We start from the raw sequence: 19,948 nt of genomic DNA, 5'->3' as shown, positions 1-19,948 counted from the left end.
AGCTGATCTCCAATGTTTGAGAGTGATGTAGATAGTTTGCGACTAATAGATTTCCTTTTTCAAGGTGTGGAGTTGGCCTCAAAGATGAGAGCGGCTGGCAGTAGATTGTTTTATGAAATAGCACTCAATCTTTGTCCAGAGATCACGTGATTTTTTGTAGCCAAGTGTGCATGATGAGATTGAGGGAGAAAGGGATGTAGAGAGGCATTTGATCAAATGATCTTGTTTCTACTAATAGAGGAATTCTGTAGATGGTGGTGCCTAGTTGGAAGCTGATGGAGGGTTTTTCAATGGTGATATAGTTCCATCCACATATCCAAACATAACATAGGTAAGAAAAATGCTCTCTACTTGATTCTTCCATGTCAAATAATTTGTATCATCCAATATTATGGTAATGAAGTAGGTGATATTTGTGGTCAAAAATGATGGAAGTGTTATCACCTGTATAGTTGGTGTGGATGATTTGTGTGGTTGAGGGATGTCATGGGAATGGGTGTTATCATCTATATTCTCATTGATCAATCAAGTACATAGAGATCCTATTTTATACATTTGTAGAATGATCTAAAAAGGAAAGAAAATATTTAGATTCTAATTTACAAAGATTTCAAATATTTACCGTATTACAAAATATATAATGACATAGTTAGAGCTAATTTAAGAGAAAGAATATTTGAGAATAATTTGAGGATCATTTTCAAAATATGCTTTATGTGTTATCACTACATGTGTTTTCAGTGCAAACATAGTTAAATATTAATAAAAAATTAAAATATGATTAAATTGATATTTCCTGTTTTGGAATTGAGAGAGGTTTAAGTAACATTTCATTTAGTAATGTTAAATATTAACTTTTAATAAACTAACTAGTTACATAATTGATGGGTAATTCAAGAAATTAATGAAATATTCCTAGGAAAGTGCTAATATACTAAACATTTAAATGTAACTTTCTATGAATTTTGTTTATGTCATGCCCCGAACTCGGCCCGACAGCAGGCAGACCAACGGTCATGAACCCACAGGGCAGAAACCTTGCAGGCCCGCAAGGCCTACAACCTGACTCATAGCAAAAAAAATGATCTAACAAAGCCACAAATTAAATATAACAAAATACAACAACTTCCAATTACAACTTCAATGACTACAACAAGATAGAAAGTACAACTCAAATACACTAGGGAAAAGATACTTAGCATCTGCTAAATTACAATAAGAGCTTTCTCCTAATTTGGAAACAATTAAGAACAACTTTATGAGCTTGACGGCCCAGTAAGTAATTGACAAGATCCCCTTGCGTATATCCCGCAAGTGCACGGGTTTGTCGAAGTAATAATCCCGGATGAGCGGATATCGAACCCACAGGGAGTAGGGAATAAAAACACTTAATCTGCTTCTTAGCTATGTGAAAGATCAGTAGTGATAAGTGTGACAATGATTCAATTCTCAAAAGTAAAAACAACAACTAAGAGAGCACGAGTAAAGTAGGAGGTAAGGCAATCGATAAAGATGGGGTACTCGGATAATGCTCCGCCTAGGATAATCGTTCAAGTGCAAGAACCCTCTATTATGCTTCCTAATCAATGCAATGGTGAGTTGTGGAAATCCTTAAATACATAGTCCCAAATCTAAGGTCAACTCTGCCTAACTCTATACATGTCCCGAAGGAGAGATTAGATAACCTCTCAACCTCGCACTGGAATAGAGTTGCAATGAGCTCTAGGGATTCCAAGTGATAAATCTCTTCCCTAATTATAGACCCTAACCCTTTGGTCCGGTGGAAGGTCCCCTAACCACGATTAAGCCCTAGATACTAAGATCACCTCAACGCTTCACTCCGCAGACGCACAACTAAGCCCCCGAGTGAGGGTCATCCCTTAGACCATTCACTCTATTATGGCCGCAAAGAACTTGAGGAACGGAGGTAGAATCTATCACGCTCGGAGGAGAAAGGGGACGCTCCCTGCACTCCTCGACTCACCCTCTCAACCCTCTCTAACTTAGCTTTGTCTAACGCTCATGGTGTGTCACTCACTCACAAGGTTACCAACAAGAACTCTCAGCCCTAGTGTTACTCTAGGGGAAATGTTCATAAAATCAAGTATTCAAGGTTGGAACTCACAACAAACATCAATTAATTTAAAGCATAATAAAGAGATTCAATGAAACAAATACATCCTAGGGTTCACAAATACCCAAGTACCCACTAGGGGTTCAGCTCTCCATGGAGCTAAGTACAATCTAAGAAATAGAATGTAAAAGCAATGAATTCATAGAGAAACCCCCTCGATAGTCGTGTCGATGGTCTTGTGGAAAGTCTTCTACTCGTCGTCCAAGAATTCCCTTGTCCGGTATAGGATATGCCTCGACGGAAGCTCCCCTACCAACCTTCTTCCAAAGGAATGACGATGTCGGAGCCGTAGAACCTCTCCAAAACCCTAGCCAATACCTCTCAAAACCCTAGCCGAAACCCTCTCTCAAGTTGGGGAAAAGATGGAGAAAAGAATGCTGAAATCGGGGCTGAATCGGCTTTAAATAGGGCTGGAATCGGGAATCCACACGCCCTGTGGGCACCCCTGTGGAATTTCCGCACGGGCGTGGGTAATTTCCACACGCCCGTACGTGCGGATTCTCTGAAACTGTCATTTTCGGCCGGCTGTGAACAGTAATTACTACAGTGGTTTGCTACACTAACCTGCTACAATACTCTGCCAAAAAATACTCCCGAATCCACTTTTCATCGAGGTAACCTAAACGGACACACGTTTATGCCGTGGATCACTTTGCTTCTTCAATGACGGATAAGTTGATGGAAATCTTGTTCTATGTGCATAAGTCGGAGTGCTTTGAGTGTGACTGCCCTTGTGCCCCTCCAAATGGTTGTGCAAATTCAAATACGGGGAGGTTGGCACACAATCTAGCATCTCGCACCCGACTTATATCTTCGCATTTGAACTTTAGCAACATTTCCTCCAAAATCGGTGCATTGTGATCCACATTGGCTTCTTTCCTTCATAATTGGTTTCACAACCCTAGCTGCATAAAAGTAACATGAAAACACACATATTAGTGTAAAAACCCGAGAAAAGTAATGCTCAACATAAGGAAAGAACGCTTCGCATTCATATCGTACAAGCACTTATCAGTAATCCCCTAAAAACCAAAAGACGAGTTAATAGAGTTCAAAGATTTAAAATAATATCACTCTGCAAAAACCCACACTAGAGGTATATATACATACAAAAACTAAATTTCAAGTCCAAAACATCAAGAAAATTTCCAAATACTGGCATCCATAAACAGTTAGCAAAATACAGAAAAAGCCAATTGGTTTTCCAAATCGTTTAAATGTCTCCAATTTACTACGGCCATTTGTTTTACCTTACCGGCACTAGAGTCAAAATATCATAATCCATTTGTTTTACCTCAGTGACCCGCGTTAGAAATAACATACTCCATTTATTTTACCTTGGTGGCCCGAGTCAGAAATTTAAAACCGCTATTATTTCACCGATGCCGTAGCACGAAACTATAGTCTCAGTTACATAGTTCATGTCAACATGGTCAATATTGACCCTTATTGATTGGGTTAGAATATAGTTATAATTGGAGACTAACAAGTATTTTCAAAATAAAGAATAAATAATGAAATAATTAATAAAAAAATAATAAAAAAAATTAAATAAATAAATAAATTATAAAATGAATGAAATTGAAGTTGGCTGCTGATACAAGTGTGAAAAGAATTTAACAGAAACCAAGCTAAACCATGCCTTCTAAAATAATTTAACAATATGTAACTAAAACCTAAATGAATTAGATTAAGAACAAATTTACCATTTTTTGTTTTTTGCCACGATGAACGGCTAAGACAATAAGAAAGGCAGGGGTGTATACAAGTCTCGGTAGAACAAGTGGGAGCAGGGCCCGTGCATACATAAGCGCTTGGACCACCCTCACACAACCACTACTCACACTCCCGAAAATATATCCTCATTTATAATTCGAACTCTCATCACTTGTTAAAAGTTTTTATGGGACCCGACTAACAATAGACCACATGGTCATTGGTAAGAACAAATTTACCATTTAGCTCAACTATAAACCATGTTGCTGATGTAAAAGCAAGAGTTTTAAATTACCCAACCAACAATCCACTGACTTTACAAAAAAAATTCAATTAAAGCTTTTCATTCTACAGGATATATATATATATATATATATATATATATATATATCAGTTGCAGCCAATACTATTCAGAAATACGAAGGGCTGAGAATAGACAGATAAAAGTTAGGTAATTAAAACAAGTCAATATATAACCTGTCAAAAATATATAATTTTTTTATATGTGCAAAATTTATAATAAAACAAGTCAAAATCTATAATAAATTTTTTTTATATAACTAGTCAAAAAGTTAGGTCATTAGAACAAGTCAATACACATATATAATTTTTTGGTTTTATATGTGCAAAATTTAAGTTGTGTATTTTCAACTAACAAATTGTGTCAAATATAATTTTTAAAAAAAAATAATTTATTTATATCGTGTCAAATAATGTATCAAATAATGTGTGAAAAATATAAATATAGTTATGTTTTATTATTGTGCCAAATAGCATACCAAAAATACAAATATAGTTATTTATTATTATCGTGGCAAAAAATGTAAATATAATAATATTTGTAATCGGTGCCAAATGCGCCTTTTTTTAGATATTATAAAAAAATAATTACCAAAATGTTTATTTTGTGCATTAATTATAAAAATGTGCATAAATGCACATGCAACCTTTAATTAGTGGCCCTCCATTTTTTTATTAATTTTTTAACCACTCTTTCTTGTTGCGATCTGGACAACTAGATGGAATAATATCCCCAGGTGTTCGTCGAAATGCCAGGGATTTCTCTGAACTTAAACACACACAGTCAAGGAGTCAATATGAATATTGAGAGACAAGGGAGATATCTCTGCCAATCACACCTTTCCACTAGCATTAAGATACATATATAATATTACAGACAAAAGAGCAGATAGCGTAAAAAGTTAAAAACCATTGGTCAGTGGCACAATTGATTGCTCATTGGTCATGAAGCAATCTAAACTAACATCTCCATTGGCCTGACACAGAAACTCAAAAGATATTATATTAAACTACTAATACAACCAAAACACTTGACTTTTCAACCACACTAACACAGCAACCATGCCCTGCTGCATCGCCCTGTATGGCTCGCCATTCTCTTGATTTACAGAACCATACCTGATCCTTCCTTCGCACCTCCTCCATGCCAACCCTCTCAACCCCATGCTTCCAGCTTGCTCTCCATGTTGTTTGCCCAGACATTACCTTCAATCATTCTTTCAACATTTCTTCGCTAGCGAGCTCACTGGCACAGCTGGTGGATTCGCCACGATGGGCTTTCATTGTCTCTCAACGGTGGACTATTACCAGGACTCGGTGGCCATTGGTGCATTCACTGCCAAGGTAATCGCTTCTTACTCCTCCGGCAACACCTGCCCCAATCCAAACACTCTCTCTGACGTCACGCTTTGGATGCCACTGTGGGAGGAGGAACGTCGACCATGATTTCCTTGCTTACGTCTCTCTCGGCAAGAACTTCTCCGGTGTCTCACTACACTCCAGTGGCAGGGAGTTCAAAAAGAGTATGTAGTCCGAGATGTCGATGGTGCCAGGATGCACTCCGAGTTTGTTGGAGAAGAAGACAAAGTTTTCCGGAGAAGAAGACTCCATGGGATTTAAAATTAATTAAAAAATGGCCCCAACAATGGATACGCATTTCCGTAATTAATCTATAGCATGCACATTTCCATAATTATTTATTTTATTTACAATATTTAAAAAAAAAGCCGTCAAATACCGTACAAAAAATGTAAATATAATAATTTATTACCATAATAAATTTCATGCCAAAAATACAAATATAATAGTATATTAATACAGTATTAAATATTGTGCCAAAATTATGAAGTTAATAATTTATTAACACCTAGCAATGGAAGTGGGGCTGGGCAGGGCGGGGAATGGGATCCCCGTCCCCATCCCCACTCTTCACGAGGCGGGGATTCCACGGTTTAAAATTTCCTGCGGGAAAAAATCTCCCCTCTCACTCCCTGGCCCACGGGAGATCCCCGCCTCGCTCAAAACATTGCTATAAAAATTTATTAAATAAATATTATATAATAATTTTATTAAAAAAATTTTAAGATTTTATTAAATAAATATGTTTTAAAGAAATATATAAATATAAATAGTTAACAAGTTGTATGAAATAATTGTGATTCCCATTTTATAATATAAAGATAAATTAATGAACAAAAGTTTAAATGTTTAATGGATTGAAAAAATAATATTTATCACTAAATAAATAATATATAATGTTATTTCAAATTTATTGTTACAATTATATTTAAACTCAGTTATTTTAAATTAAGTTTCTATTAAATATGAAAGTTATATTTTGTTTTTTAATGAGTTGTTAATTATTATCATTTAATCCTTTATTAAAAATCTAATATAATTATAATAAATATAGGAGGTTTTAAATTCACACTATATATTGCATTCATATTATATTTTTTTATAATTATAAGAAATAAAATAATATTTTATTGATGAACATTAAAATATTTTATAATTTTATTTCGATAAATCGATGTATTATATATCTATAGTAACAATAATTAAATTTAAATTAATTGAGTAAAATGAAGAATTCTTAGGAAAATATTAATTTTATAAATATTCTGTTGCTCATATTCTGTTTGCAAAGTACAGGCGTTCCCGGCAAATTTAGCGCGGGTAAATTTTTGCAACTGGATAGCAACAGAACATATTCCGTTGCTAGTCAACTTTTTTCGTTGCTATGTCTTAATATTCCGTCGGCAAAAAAAAGATTTAATTTTTATTTGTTTATTAAAGATAAATTGCGCATGGCATGATAAAGTTGATATTTTAATAAATATTTAAAGATATTTTTTTTAAAGATAAAAGCTCACTAGATAAATATTTAAATAAAATTAATTATGTTATATGAGGTTGTAACCCCAGCATCGGGGTTACAACCTTCGAAGTTATTTTAAAGATAAATAATTCATTTTTATGAATATTAAAAATTTGAAAATTAGAAGTTTGAATTTTAATTTTGTAAATATATTATATAATAATTTTATTAAATTAATTTAAGATTTTATTAAATAAATATTTTTAATGAAATATATAAATATAAAAAGTTAATAAGTTGTATGAAATAATTGTGAGTTCCATTTATAATATAAAGATAAATTAATGGATTGAAAAAACGATACTTATCAATAAATAAATAATATATGACGTTATTTCAAATTTATCTTACAATTATATTTAAACTCGGTTATTTTAAATTAAGTTTCTATTAAATATGAAAGTTATATTCACTAAAACTTATTAATAACTAAAACTATTAACAAATAAATATTTATTGATTATATATATAATATTATATTAATTTTGAAATAATCTTTAATAAATATACTAAAAATATATACTATATTTTTTAGTTGGGGAATTTCCGCGGGGTATGAGGATTGAATCTCCGTACCCCGCAGGGAATCAATTCCCATACCCCGCAGGGATTCCCCACGGGGTTCCCCGCTGGAAGCGGGGCGAGGGCATTCCCTACCCTCCGCCCCGCCCCGCCCCGCCCCGCTAGGCGGGGAGGAATTTTTCTCCGCTCCCCGCCCCGTGGGAAGGGAGGGATGTTTCAGGGAATCCCTGCCCCGTCGGGGAGGGGCCCTGCGGGGAACGGGGAGCGGAGATTCCCCGCCCCACTTACATCCAATACCATGCCAAATGTTGTGCCAAAAAAATATAAATATAATAATTTATTAAAACTATTTCAAATGTCGTGCCAAAAATGCAAATATAATAAGTTATTAATAACATGCCAAAAATGCAAAAACAAAATGATGTAGTGAATAACTTTATACATATGTTATTCCATTTCTACAAGAAAAAATTTAAAAATTACAATATTATTTTTTGGAGCCGGGTTTTTATTATTTTTATTATATTTATTTATTTATTCCTCCTTGGGACCTTGGGTTTTAATATTAAGATTGGCTAGAAAAATCTTGTTGGACTGTTTTTCTTTCTTTTTTATTTTATTTTATTTTAATTTTTTGTTTTGTGAGAAACAAATTAGTAAACAAGGAATACATATCAAATACCAAATATTTAATATTTAATAAATCAATTTAATAAATCAATTTTTGTTAGGCTTTTTTCTAATAATTTTATGAATTTATTAATTAGTTTATTGTTTTTAACAATATTACATCTCCATCAGCTTCTCTCTCACAATTAATACATGAACTAATGATTGTAGAAAGAGTCTTTCATACTGATGACTACTACTGATCTTTTAATGTTCATCATTTAACAATATTCTCACATTTTTCATGTATATAACTGTGTGTGTATGAGTTTAATTTGATTGTTGAATGAATTAATTAAAAAAATGCAAAAAAAAAAAAAAGAATGGATAAGAAAAAGCGAGAGCGGATCACAATTCACACAATCAAAAAGCGTCACTCAAACCCATACATGAGCAAGTCTTATTAGCCCATACAGTTTTATTTCTAAAAACCGCATCTCTCTTGCTCACAAACCCAAATCTCCAATCCCCATTGAAGCATGGATTGAGTTGTATCATTGCCGAAAAGCCCAGATTGGATGCGGACATAACCATCTTGAGATCGTCAATTACTTGGGTCAGTAGCGCGCCTATTCTTCCTATGAAGGTGGGCCCCTTGTGCTGTCTTTGGGGTTTTGATCTCTAGTTTTTAGTCACTTGGTTGAATTGGTGTTTCTTGTGTGATTTGTTTGTTGTTTCGTTTATTAGGGTTTGTTGTTTCGTTTATTGGTGTTTCTTGTGGTCAAATAATAACAATCAAAATATATATTCAAGTTTCCTTATTAGCCCATACAGTTTTATGGGGGTGGACAGTCTTGGCTTTGACTTATGAGTTTGTGTAAGAACACAAGTCTAAACCTTAAGGTTTTCTTTCAGCGCATGGTTAAGCCATTTGCAAGAGTTTCTTGTTGATCCTTTCATTCCATATGAAACCTTTCTATGTTGTTGATCTAATAGCTATGTGATAATTGTTATCTAGCAAATGTATCCAATAGGCTAGAGAAAGTTTTTAGATTGATTTTGGTGTTTTAGACATTTTAATATTTTGCCTTCTATATCTATATTACATTAGGAAATTCATTTAGAATAGACCATTGCTTCATTTATTTATGCTTGTATTGCAACATAGGATTTGTGCCACTCTTGTAACCTCCAAATATTTCTTATTTCATTGCCCAGAGTAATGTTAATTTATTTTTATATTCCCACTTCTTTTAATATCACTTATGTTTAATTAGTGTTATTTTACTAGTTGATTTTTTATTTTCTTGTTGAGCATGGTCGATGGGTTCCGCTTGCATTTGGGGTAACGCTAGGGTGGGCATCTCTTTGTGGATCGCTACATCACCCGACTTGTCTGGGGGATGTGCCTTTTAGAGGAAAAACACAGGATGAGGATCATGGGTAGTTGCTCCCCGATCACCATTGACACGCTCCAGGCGATGGGCATGCTTAGAGCTACATGGACTGCACTCGGGACCTAACCCAGCAACTACTCTAGATACTCCACCATCTTCACCATCCACACCGCGTCGCCGATGAGCTTCCTCCTATCCAGTGATGGCTAAGGAAGAGTGTTATGAGAATAGCCGACCATCTCAAAGTTCAGCTATCACCCTCACCATCTTCTCTAGCTGGTTTGTTACATCACGTGAGGATTGACACATCGGATCTTAGTGATAAGGAGGCCACTACCGAGAACGAGAGTGAAGGTGAGACTGAGAGCGACAAGTTTTAAGCACTGCTCATCTTTATTTTTTCTATATATGTTTATGTTCTTTCTTTTATTTCCAGACTTGTATTTTGTAGCTAGGTAGGAGAGTCCCCTGCTAAATTGAGATTGTTTCTTTTTTAGCTATTATTTCATACTTTACTTTTCAGTATTTTATGTCTTTTATCTATGATGAGGCATGACTTAGGATAGCCTTTGAATATTTCGATAGGAATTTCTAAGTTTAGGAGGACATGAGTGTAAGTGTTTATTTTTATTCAACTTAATTGTTAGTTTCACACTTATCTTGGAAACCCAATCCTTTCTCACTTTACCGTGATTGTGGAGCCACCTATACTTAGGAAAGACCTTAGCTTAATGACCATTTGTATTGTTTTTCTTAAAACAAAATTTTAGAAGTCAGATTCTTTTGAATGCCCTTACAGTGAATTGTAAATATTAGACTGTAAAAGATAGTAGAAAAAAGCTATCACCGTAGAAGAGTGAAAGCCGCTCTTGAGTAGTCGGATTTTAGAGCATCATCAATGTTCACATGATGACCTACAGGGAGAAATGGCTACCTTTAGAATGTATGAAGCTACAACCCATTTAGTTTTAGTAAACAATAAGGTCATAGTTAGCTAGGTCGATCCAACACTACAAGGGGCACATATTCTAGGGTAAACATAGACAGGGAGTATGGGGTAAGGGTGAAACTTATCATTTTTTATCAGTTGAACATGCACTAACCGCTGGCTTTTCTTTACACTTTTAAAATTCTTATTCTTCTGAGATCAGAGGTCATGCACTCATCTTCCTTTTTGTGTGCTGAGTATCTTTGCTTAAGAATAAGCAAATGTTCAAGTGTGAGGATATTTGATGAGTGCAATTCATATAGATATTTTATATACCTTTTTATGTACTTAACCTATCATTTTGGATTTATTTATTATGTTTCGATGCTACTTTGGATATTTATGTTTAAATGTGTAGGTGAATAGGTCTTGGGGTGAAAGAACAAGATTTGGCACAGATTCAATGCGAAAAGAGCACAACTGGACTTTTCCAAGAGAAGCACAGCCTCAACATCCTCGTGTTTAGCCCGTGCACATCTCAGGACTTAGATAAATCACTAGAAGAAGAGAAGCACGAGTATCATCCTCAAACCATGGCCACGCAGATCAAAGCACAACAGTGCTTAGGGAGTGTTCAAGGCTGTGCAGTTCATTGGTTTACAGATTTTTACATCGTCACAAATCCTTAGATTCTTCCGTAAAGTCCACGAGCATAATCACGGCTTAAGCACAGTCATGCTCGTATCGAGAAAAGCCTTTTTAAGCCCAAAGTTAGGGTTCAAGGAGACTTTTAGCTAGGTTTTGGGTGGAACCTCAAAACAATCTTCTTCAACACTTTGGAGGGGAAAAGAGCTGGAATACAAGAGCACCGATTGGAGTAGAGCTAAGTCAACTGGAATTTCCTCATAGCACCATCTAGAGATTTAAGAAGCCAAATGGAGTCTTTATGGATTCTTCCTTGTTTGTTTTTCTTAACAATTCAATGTTGTGTGAACCCATGAGGGGCTAAACCATTCTCTAGTGCCCCAGATTATGAACTTTGAGATGTTTGTATTTGATTTGTTTAATTACATTGGCTTTGGAGTTTTCTTGGGCTCTTCTATGTTTTATCTTATATTACAATTTCATTGTGCTTAATTTCCATAGTTGTATCTTTGCTTATCTTGATGATGATTGAGAAATCCATCTTGTTAGGACACACATAGAGGATTAAGTTCGAGTGCATGCCTAGAGATAGGGCATATGGTGTCAAACTTTCTGAATTAGGGTTATCCCTTCGGTCCTAGAGAATGTATTTGATAGCTAGTATGGGAATCAATGCATATTCCTCAAGGGACTACTCCATCTCAGTGAACCACATCCAGTTCCTTTCCTAACATCTTTTTACTCTTTTAGATTTTTAGTTTAATATCTTTACCCAACCTTTCAATCATGCTAGATATTAGAAGAACAACAAGCACTGAAAGCTTTCTAATCCCTGTCGATTCAACTACCCAATCCATTCAGGTACACTTTACTACTTGTCTGATCCATGCACTTGCAGATAACAAGGGGTTGCTATCAGTGTACTTTGGTGGTGTCATGCATATTTGGTGATTAGCAATAGTAATTATTTTGATCCTCTAATTTTTTGGTGTTGTTTCATTATCAATGCTAATGGTGAATTAAGATGAGGATTAATTAGGATGGTTTTTGAGTTTTCTAATTTGTTTTGCCACCTGTGTTGATTCTATTGTATATTTATTTACCTAATTAAGTCACCTCTATTAATGTTCTTGAAATATCTGCATAGTTTTATGGATTGAATTCAGTAATTGCATTTTTTTTGTTTTTGTTTTTTTGGTAACATCAGGGATGGTCTGCCATTTCCTTTTCAATATAAACTAGGCTTTCAGTTTGTAATTAGTTGTCTTTTTTTTTTAAGATAAAAGATTTAAATGTTGTTCTATCAATCTTAAAGTTGTCATTGTTTTGGCACTTGTTTAATGCCATCTTTTAGGTGACTAGTCATTCTCCACTTTGTAAAATGAAAAAGGATTATCTTTAAGGATTGTTTACGTCTTAAGTAATAAACTCTATTTTATTACTTAATATAAAATAGAGAAAAACAGGATATAGCTTATTTTGAATCCCGTAAGAAGGGCAAGGTAATCACCATTATGGGATGAATACAAACATCAAAAACTGATTTATGACAATCAATTGTTTGCAAGAGAAAGATAGGGCCTAGGAAGCTAAAAGGAAAGCACCTGCTTAGAAGAAATCTAGTGTCAAACAAAATGAAGTCAGCAAAGACACTCAAAGTATTACAGTTTCAAGGAAGACACAGACCAAAGTAATCAAAATAAGCAGCATTTTGGATCAATTTACATATTTCTAAGAACTAAACTAATGGTTCTCTCAAAGAGAATTGGCTTTGCATATACTAGTGTGATTCCCGAATGGGGAAAGGAGAGAGCCGAGCTTCCCTAACACGGACAAAAGACATTCTATATACAAGTATATAAAATCACTAGACATACCTGCTATTGGTAATTATTAAATGCTATCTAGCTGGAAATATTATTATATTTTCCTAATTTTGAAGATACATTGTGACATTGTGCTTGGTTGTACTTGATTAGGTGGGTTTTTAATTTATCCCTCAATGAAACATAATTTATCTATTTGTAGTTTGCATTAATATTATTTAAAGTTAAATGTTTTCCTGATTTTAGTGGTCTCTAATAGTTTGCATTGAGTTTTCATTTGCCATGCCCTCCAGAAAAGAATGAATTTATTTGATGTAAAGTTCAATCTTTTCTTGTTAAATGTTTTTTATCACTGAAATTGAAAAACTTATTTACTAGACAGATGAATTGATGATCCAAAACCAAAGACTTGAGGTATAATCAAGTACAAATTCATATATGGATCCAACTAAGAAAACAGACTTGAGGTATTAATCAAGTACATAAAACATTAATTTTTAATTATTTCAATTGGCTAGTATTGTTTCTATTTTGGAAATTGTTAAACAACGCTTTCATGCTTTCCTTTGGTTGAAGGAATTGTAGGCCGATATTGCTTTCATTCTTTTGTTAAGTTAATGGAGTTGTAAATTGATATTGCTGAATCATAACAGTATTTGTTACATTTTTAAATTAGATGGTTTTGAAGCTACAGTAAGCACTTGCCAATGCTACTGTAAGATTTATTATTACTATGTTTCCCTTTTATGGATATGAAGTCACTTTGAAAGCACTTGCCATCTTTACTAGAACAATACAAAAGCTCAAATATGTTAAACTAGATCTCCATACAAACAAGCAAATCTATCATAGTCACAATCTATTTAACCAGAATATATATATAGACATATGTATATATGTTGTAAATATGATGATGGTCCATGAAACTAAAGAAATGATGTTGCTATGGAGTCTGAATTAAACTGTTGAATACTTTTTCCCTTTCCCTTTACTTCAATGCTTCTAAACCTCTTAAAAAGAAACTCTTTTTCAAAAAGGATGCATCTCTTCAAACACTTTTCTTTCTTATCTTTTACGACCTTCTTAGATACAGTCTATAATAAGTGAAATAGATAAAGCATATTCAGCATTGCATTAGTTTTGTGTTTTATTCCCATCACTAATCGTACATTAGATCCAAACACTTGTGTGAATTCTTTTGATGTTAATTAAGCAAATAAGGTTAAGTTAAGTTTTATGAAATGCATGCAAGACATGTTCATGCATGAACATGACATTGGGTCATATATGAAAGTTACATCGGTCAGAAGAGTGACATGGGTCCTTTGAATGGATGCACATCAAAGGCAAGATAAACAAAGAACTTTTATTAAAAAAACATATATTCCCCACATCAAATAGTTTGTCTTCTTCGCAAACAACTTTTAACATGATATAGACATTGAAAACCCTTAATTATACATGTAAACTAGATCATAATAGAAAACAAGCTTTTATTATTATTAAGCTAATTGGGCTAGTCCCAAGAACTTTAAAGAACATTGGGCATTTGGGTTAAGGTTTGACCTATTATGACTAAAGGAAAAAAAAAAAAAAGCAAAGTTGATTTCGCTATGATGCATGGAATGGTCCTTAAAGTTGTCAATCATGGAAGGCATTGCTTTGTAGTGGGAGTGTATATTTGTGTGATTTTAGAACCTTGCTTCTTTGGATTAAAAGTTATATATAAATCATATATTTCCTTAGCATGTATGTAAATCAATATTTATCAAAAAAAAATTTGGGTTGATTTATCATTAGTGAGACTTGAGAACATTACCAATTTTTGAATGATGCATTTAGGAGATCTTCATTAGTCGATGTAGTAAATTGACATTTAATTAGTTGTTGAAAATTTAATATCATTTTCCATTGCTTATAAATTTGTTGATTTTTTTTGTAAAAAATTAGTATGTTTTTAAACTAAAAATTTCTTATAAATTCATTAACTATTGTTTTACGTCATATATGTGTTCACTAAATATTGAATTTGTGTTCACACTAATTCTCTAATGTTTAATAAAAATATTAAAAAATCTATGATTGTAGGAACAAAAATGTTGACAAGGTAGTGGATGTATAATCGGAATCTACCTGGAAGACAAGGATTGACCAACGAATTTATTATTGGGGTTGATGAGTTATTCAATTTGCAATTAATCAAGATGATTCATATAAAAACGAGGAAAATATTAGGTTTCACTGTTTCAAGTACAAACATAGGTGATTCCTTCATCCAAATGATGTCATTTCGCATTTGTATCGCTTTTTGAAGTTAAAGAGTGCTATTAGAATTGGACCAACCATGGTGAAGAATTATTCCCAAATAATGAAGAGTCTAAGAAGATTCTTCATCATGCTTCATATTAGATGGCACAAGAGGGTGATTATGCGCAAATGACTTGGGATCATAGGATGGTATACAATTGTCTTCATTCTCATGTTCCACTAATGAATCAATCTCATTGTAATGATGAAGTTGGTCCCAGTGTGCAACCACTTTTAGATGAGCTAGTTTTGGGTTTATAGGGTGATGAAATAAGACAATTGTCTAACAAATTCTTTAATGTATTAAAAGCTGCAGATCAACCCCTATTGAAGGATGTGAGAATCACTCTCAGTTGTCTTTTGTTGCCAAGATGTTACCTATTAAGTCTAATGCTAATATTTTTTAAGCTAATTTCAATACCATCATCACTACGATTAAGGAGGTTCTTCCCTCAGATAATATAATGTTAATTGATTACTACGATCATAGAAAAACTATGAATGAATTAGATCTACCTATGGTGACAATTGATGCTTGCAAAAGTGGTTGCATTTTGTACTGGAAGCATGATGCTATGGAAGTTTTTTACAAATTCTGCAATGAGCTAAGGTGTAAACAAATAGAGAATCAATGTGGGGTACCTGATAATCACCTACATAAAAGAATTACACACGCGATAATAAGATACTTGCCACTAACTACAAAATTACAAAGGTCATATGCTTCTAATGCTACAACAACACATATGACTTGGCATGCTACACACTAAAGAAATGATGGGGTAATGTGGCATCCATCCCATACTGAGGCATGGAAACATTTTGATAAACTTATCCTAAGTTTACCATGGAATCGCTCAACATTCGAGTACACTTATATGCAGATGGCTTTGTACCGTATGGACAATTTGGGATGGCTTGTTCATGTTGGCCAATAAATGTGACTCCTTACAACCTTCCACCGGACATGTGCATGAAAAGCTCTTATATATTTTTATCACTGAATCCTCCTGAGTACTAAAAATCCAAAGAAGAACATAGATTTTTTTTTGTAACCTTTGATTGAAGAGTTGAATAATTTGTGGATTGTTGGTGTCATGACTTATGATGTTTCAAAGAATGAATATTTCCATATAAGGCCAACACTTTTGTGGATGATTAGTGACTTTCTTACTTATGGAATGATATCGGCATGGTGTACTACTAGGGTTTTAGGATGCCCAATTTGTATGGAGAATTTCAATGTTTTTTACCTACAACACAGTAGAAAAGTGAGTTATTTTGAATGTCATCAGATATTTTTATCTCAAAATCATTCCAACCAAAAGGATGAGAAGACTTTCACCAGAGGTTGAGTTGAAGAGAATGATCCACCTCCAATAATGTTGTGGGAGGAAATTTTTCATTAGGTTATATTTTCCCAACATCCATGGAGGAACCCATCAACATACCTCCAAAGTATGGAAAAAGTCATAAGTGGACGAAAAGAAGATTTTTTTTTTTTTTTGGAATTTACCATATTGGAAAACTAACTTGATCTGGCATAATCTCAATATGATGCACATAGAAAAAATGTGTTTAACAATGTATTCTATATTGTGATGAATATGAAAGGGAAGAGTAAATATAATATTAAGGCTAGGAAAGATGTTTGAATTCTTTGCGACTGTAAGGAGATTGTTATATACCCACAAGCATATAGCAACAATTGAAATTGAACTAGCTGCCTGAAGAGGAACAATTGGAAGTAGAAATGTGGTAAGGTAATGGCCATTAGAAACTATGAATCTAAAATTAATAAATAGTCATACCTTCTATCATAATAAATGTGCAATCAATACATTTACATTTTGTAGAATGTTGAACTTGGAAACTATATATTATAATTAAGAAGCAAATGTAACTAACTTTCTTATATATATTTGGATTTAAACAATTGTACATGCTTAAATTGCACAAGCAATTAATGCTTGCTTAATTTCCCTATACATATGTTTGCCATCGACCTTCAGGTCTATTGGTATACGGGTCGCCGATAGAGCTCTTACCGAGTGGTGAGAGTTCGATTCTCGGCTGAGGGCACATTTCTGGGAGTTGTGAATAGTGATTGTGTATGGGTGGTTCCAGCGTCCACGTGAGCGCGACCCCATCCCCACTTATTCCACCGAGGCTTGTGCACGTCCCTAGGTCTCTAGTGGGTTATCCTCGCTCCTCTTCCCAAAAACCTAATTCCTATTGAAACAAGACAATAACAACGACAATAATAAACAAAAAAAATAAATCCTAATCTTTGACATCCAATGATGCAACTGGATTATTATTTTCTTGCTTTGAGTCACCGCTTACATCCATACAATGCACATACATTTATACATATTAGAAATTATTATTTATTAATCAAAATACATAATAAAAATGGCAAGCATATATATATATATACATTGAGAGAGAGAGAGAGAGAGAGAGAGCAATTAAGAAGAGAGATTGATTGATTGATTGATGGTTAAGATGATCACTTGATGGAGGCTAATCATGATCAGGGAATGTAAACATTTTCCTATGATCTATAAGGTAACCAATTTTGAGAACCTCAATGAAAAACACTGCAATGCCTATTATTTGCAATAGAATGTTTTTTTCTATAGATAATGCTCAATTAATTTTAGTGTTGTTTCAAATCTCATGGAATTTCTAGCGTTTCAGGATTATATAGTTTATCTAGTAGAATGATTTTTCTTTAGTATAAGTTCAAAGATGGCTGTTTTTTTAGCTAATGAACTTAATTCTCATTACTCAATAATTTCCTTGAAACCTTATGCAAATGTGGAATGTGAATCGACTTCTGGATACTTCTAAACTAAAATCATTTGACCTAATACTAATTGATATTTCTTAATTTTTCTGCTTGTGGCGATAATCATGGTTGATCTGAGAGGATTTGGTGCATCTATTTGAATGTATAATGTTGTGCTTTTATTATGTAGAATGTGGGTGACTTGCTTCTCTAAATGTGGCATACTCTATTTTTGTTAGATGGCTTTTCATAGATTTTAGTCTTACAGTTTTCCTTTACATCTACAATAATGTGATGCCTGACGAGTATACGAAGCTAACACCTAGGTCTTTATATATATATATATATATATATATATAAAACTTATAAGTGAAGGTGAGAGTTTGAAATATGAATAGGATAATCATGTGATAGTTTAAAATATCCAGCTAACACCTAGGTTTATACATATTTTGTGATGCTCACATGCCTAAATACACAATAAAAATCATCTGCATCTATTTCAGAATCTTATAAAATGCTGAATCATTGTTAGGCACTAGAGATTCTGGCTATTTATTGCATATTCAAACTAATGTTGTTGTTTTTGTATCTGGTCTATGTCTGATGTGGATTTGGTAACATCTGATGCGCAATTTCCATTTTTGAATGGTTGAAATTGAGACACCTTTCTCATTCCCCTGATTATTAACATTGATCTTGATTAGTGATGACTTTGAAATTTTGGATCAGTGTTTGAATTTGTGATCTCATTTGAAGCAAATATTTCAATCTAGGCTTGAAAATTCAAGTATTTTAGGTGGTTTAATTTGATTGAAGTGGATAACACATGGCAAATGATTTGTTGTTGTTTGTTGAATCTCATGATTTTGGTGTGAGATTGGCTCCATTTGATGTGTAATTTGACTAATCTTGAGGGTGTTAATGAGACAACTCTTTTTCTCGCAAAATTTGTATTAACTTTTTATTGTGTATTTTCATGTGATAAGTATCATGAGGTTTTTCATTAGAATATGAATAGGATATTCATTTTATTTTTGTGGCTATAAACCAATTCCTATTGCATATCATTCTTTTCCATTTCCTTATCGACCTTCTAAGAATTGTAATTGATCATAATGGTATAAATGTGTATGTTGTATATTTGTTGGGAATGTTATGATTCAACTTATTTTAATTTTGATTTGATTTTTCATCAATTAAATAGATGGCTCTTCGAATTAGGCTAGCCTTGAACTTTTCATATAGCTATGAATTATCCTAGATTGAGAAAATTTATTTGTTTATTGGTGTAACAAATCGATTGTCTACAGCCTGTCCTTTTACTATACTCATGTGATTTTTGGATCTTTTGTTCAAATGATATGCACCTACTTGTTTTGAGCCATAATTTGGTGAAGGTTTAACTTTTTAGTTTTTAATATTTAACACCATGCTTGTATTCATAGATCGTTATGATGAGTAGTTTATCACCATCATGTTGATGGCACGTATTTGATTATTTTTTTTATTAACTTATAGGAAATGGGTTTTCTTGTATATGTTATTTTAGCATCATAGGTTGTTAAGATATTAACATGTATACTGATGGTGTATTATTGTTTACCATGGAAATTTATGATATTAGGAACTATTATTTTGTGCCACATTGATTGTTCAAGAAAGGATTTTGTTTTTGTGAAGGCTATATCCATAGATATATTTTTTTTAACATTTCAATCTCTCACAATGTAAGCTAAGTTATTTATTTGCATCAACTTATTTGCTTTGTGTTATATTACTTTAAACATTTATCTATTTTTTTATTAATTGGATCTAATCTTTGATGGATGTAAGAACAATTTGATAAAGCCCTTGCAGATAAACGTGATCAAGGGGAAGATGAGAAT

This window comes from Dioscorea cayenensis, chromosome 17 (genome assembly GCF_009730915.1).
Source record: "Dioscorea cayenensis subsp. rotundata cultivar TDr96_F1 chromosome 17, TDr96_F1_v2_PseudoChromosome.rev07_lg8_w22 25.fasta, whole genome shotgun sequence".
Classification (NCBI taxonomy): domain Eukaryota; kingdom Viridiplantae; phylum Streptophyta; class Magnoliopsida; order Dioscoreales; family Dioscoreaceae; genus Dioscorea; species Dioscorea cayenensis.
Note: the sequence above shows the minus strand (reverse complement) of the source record.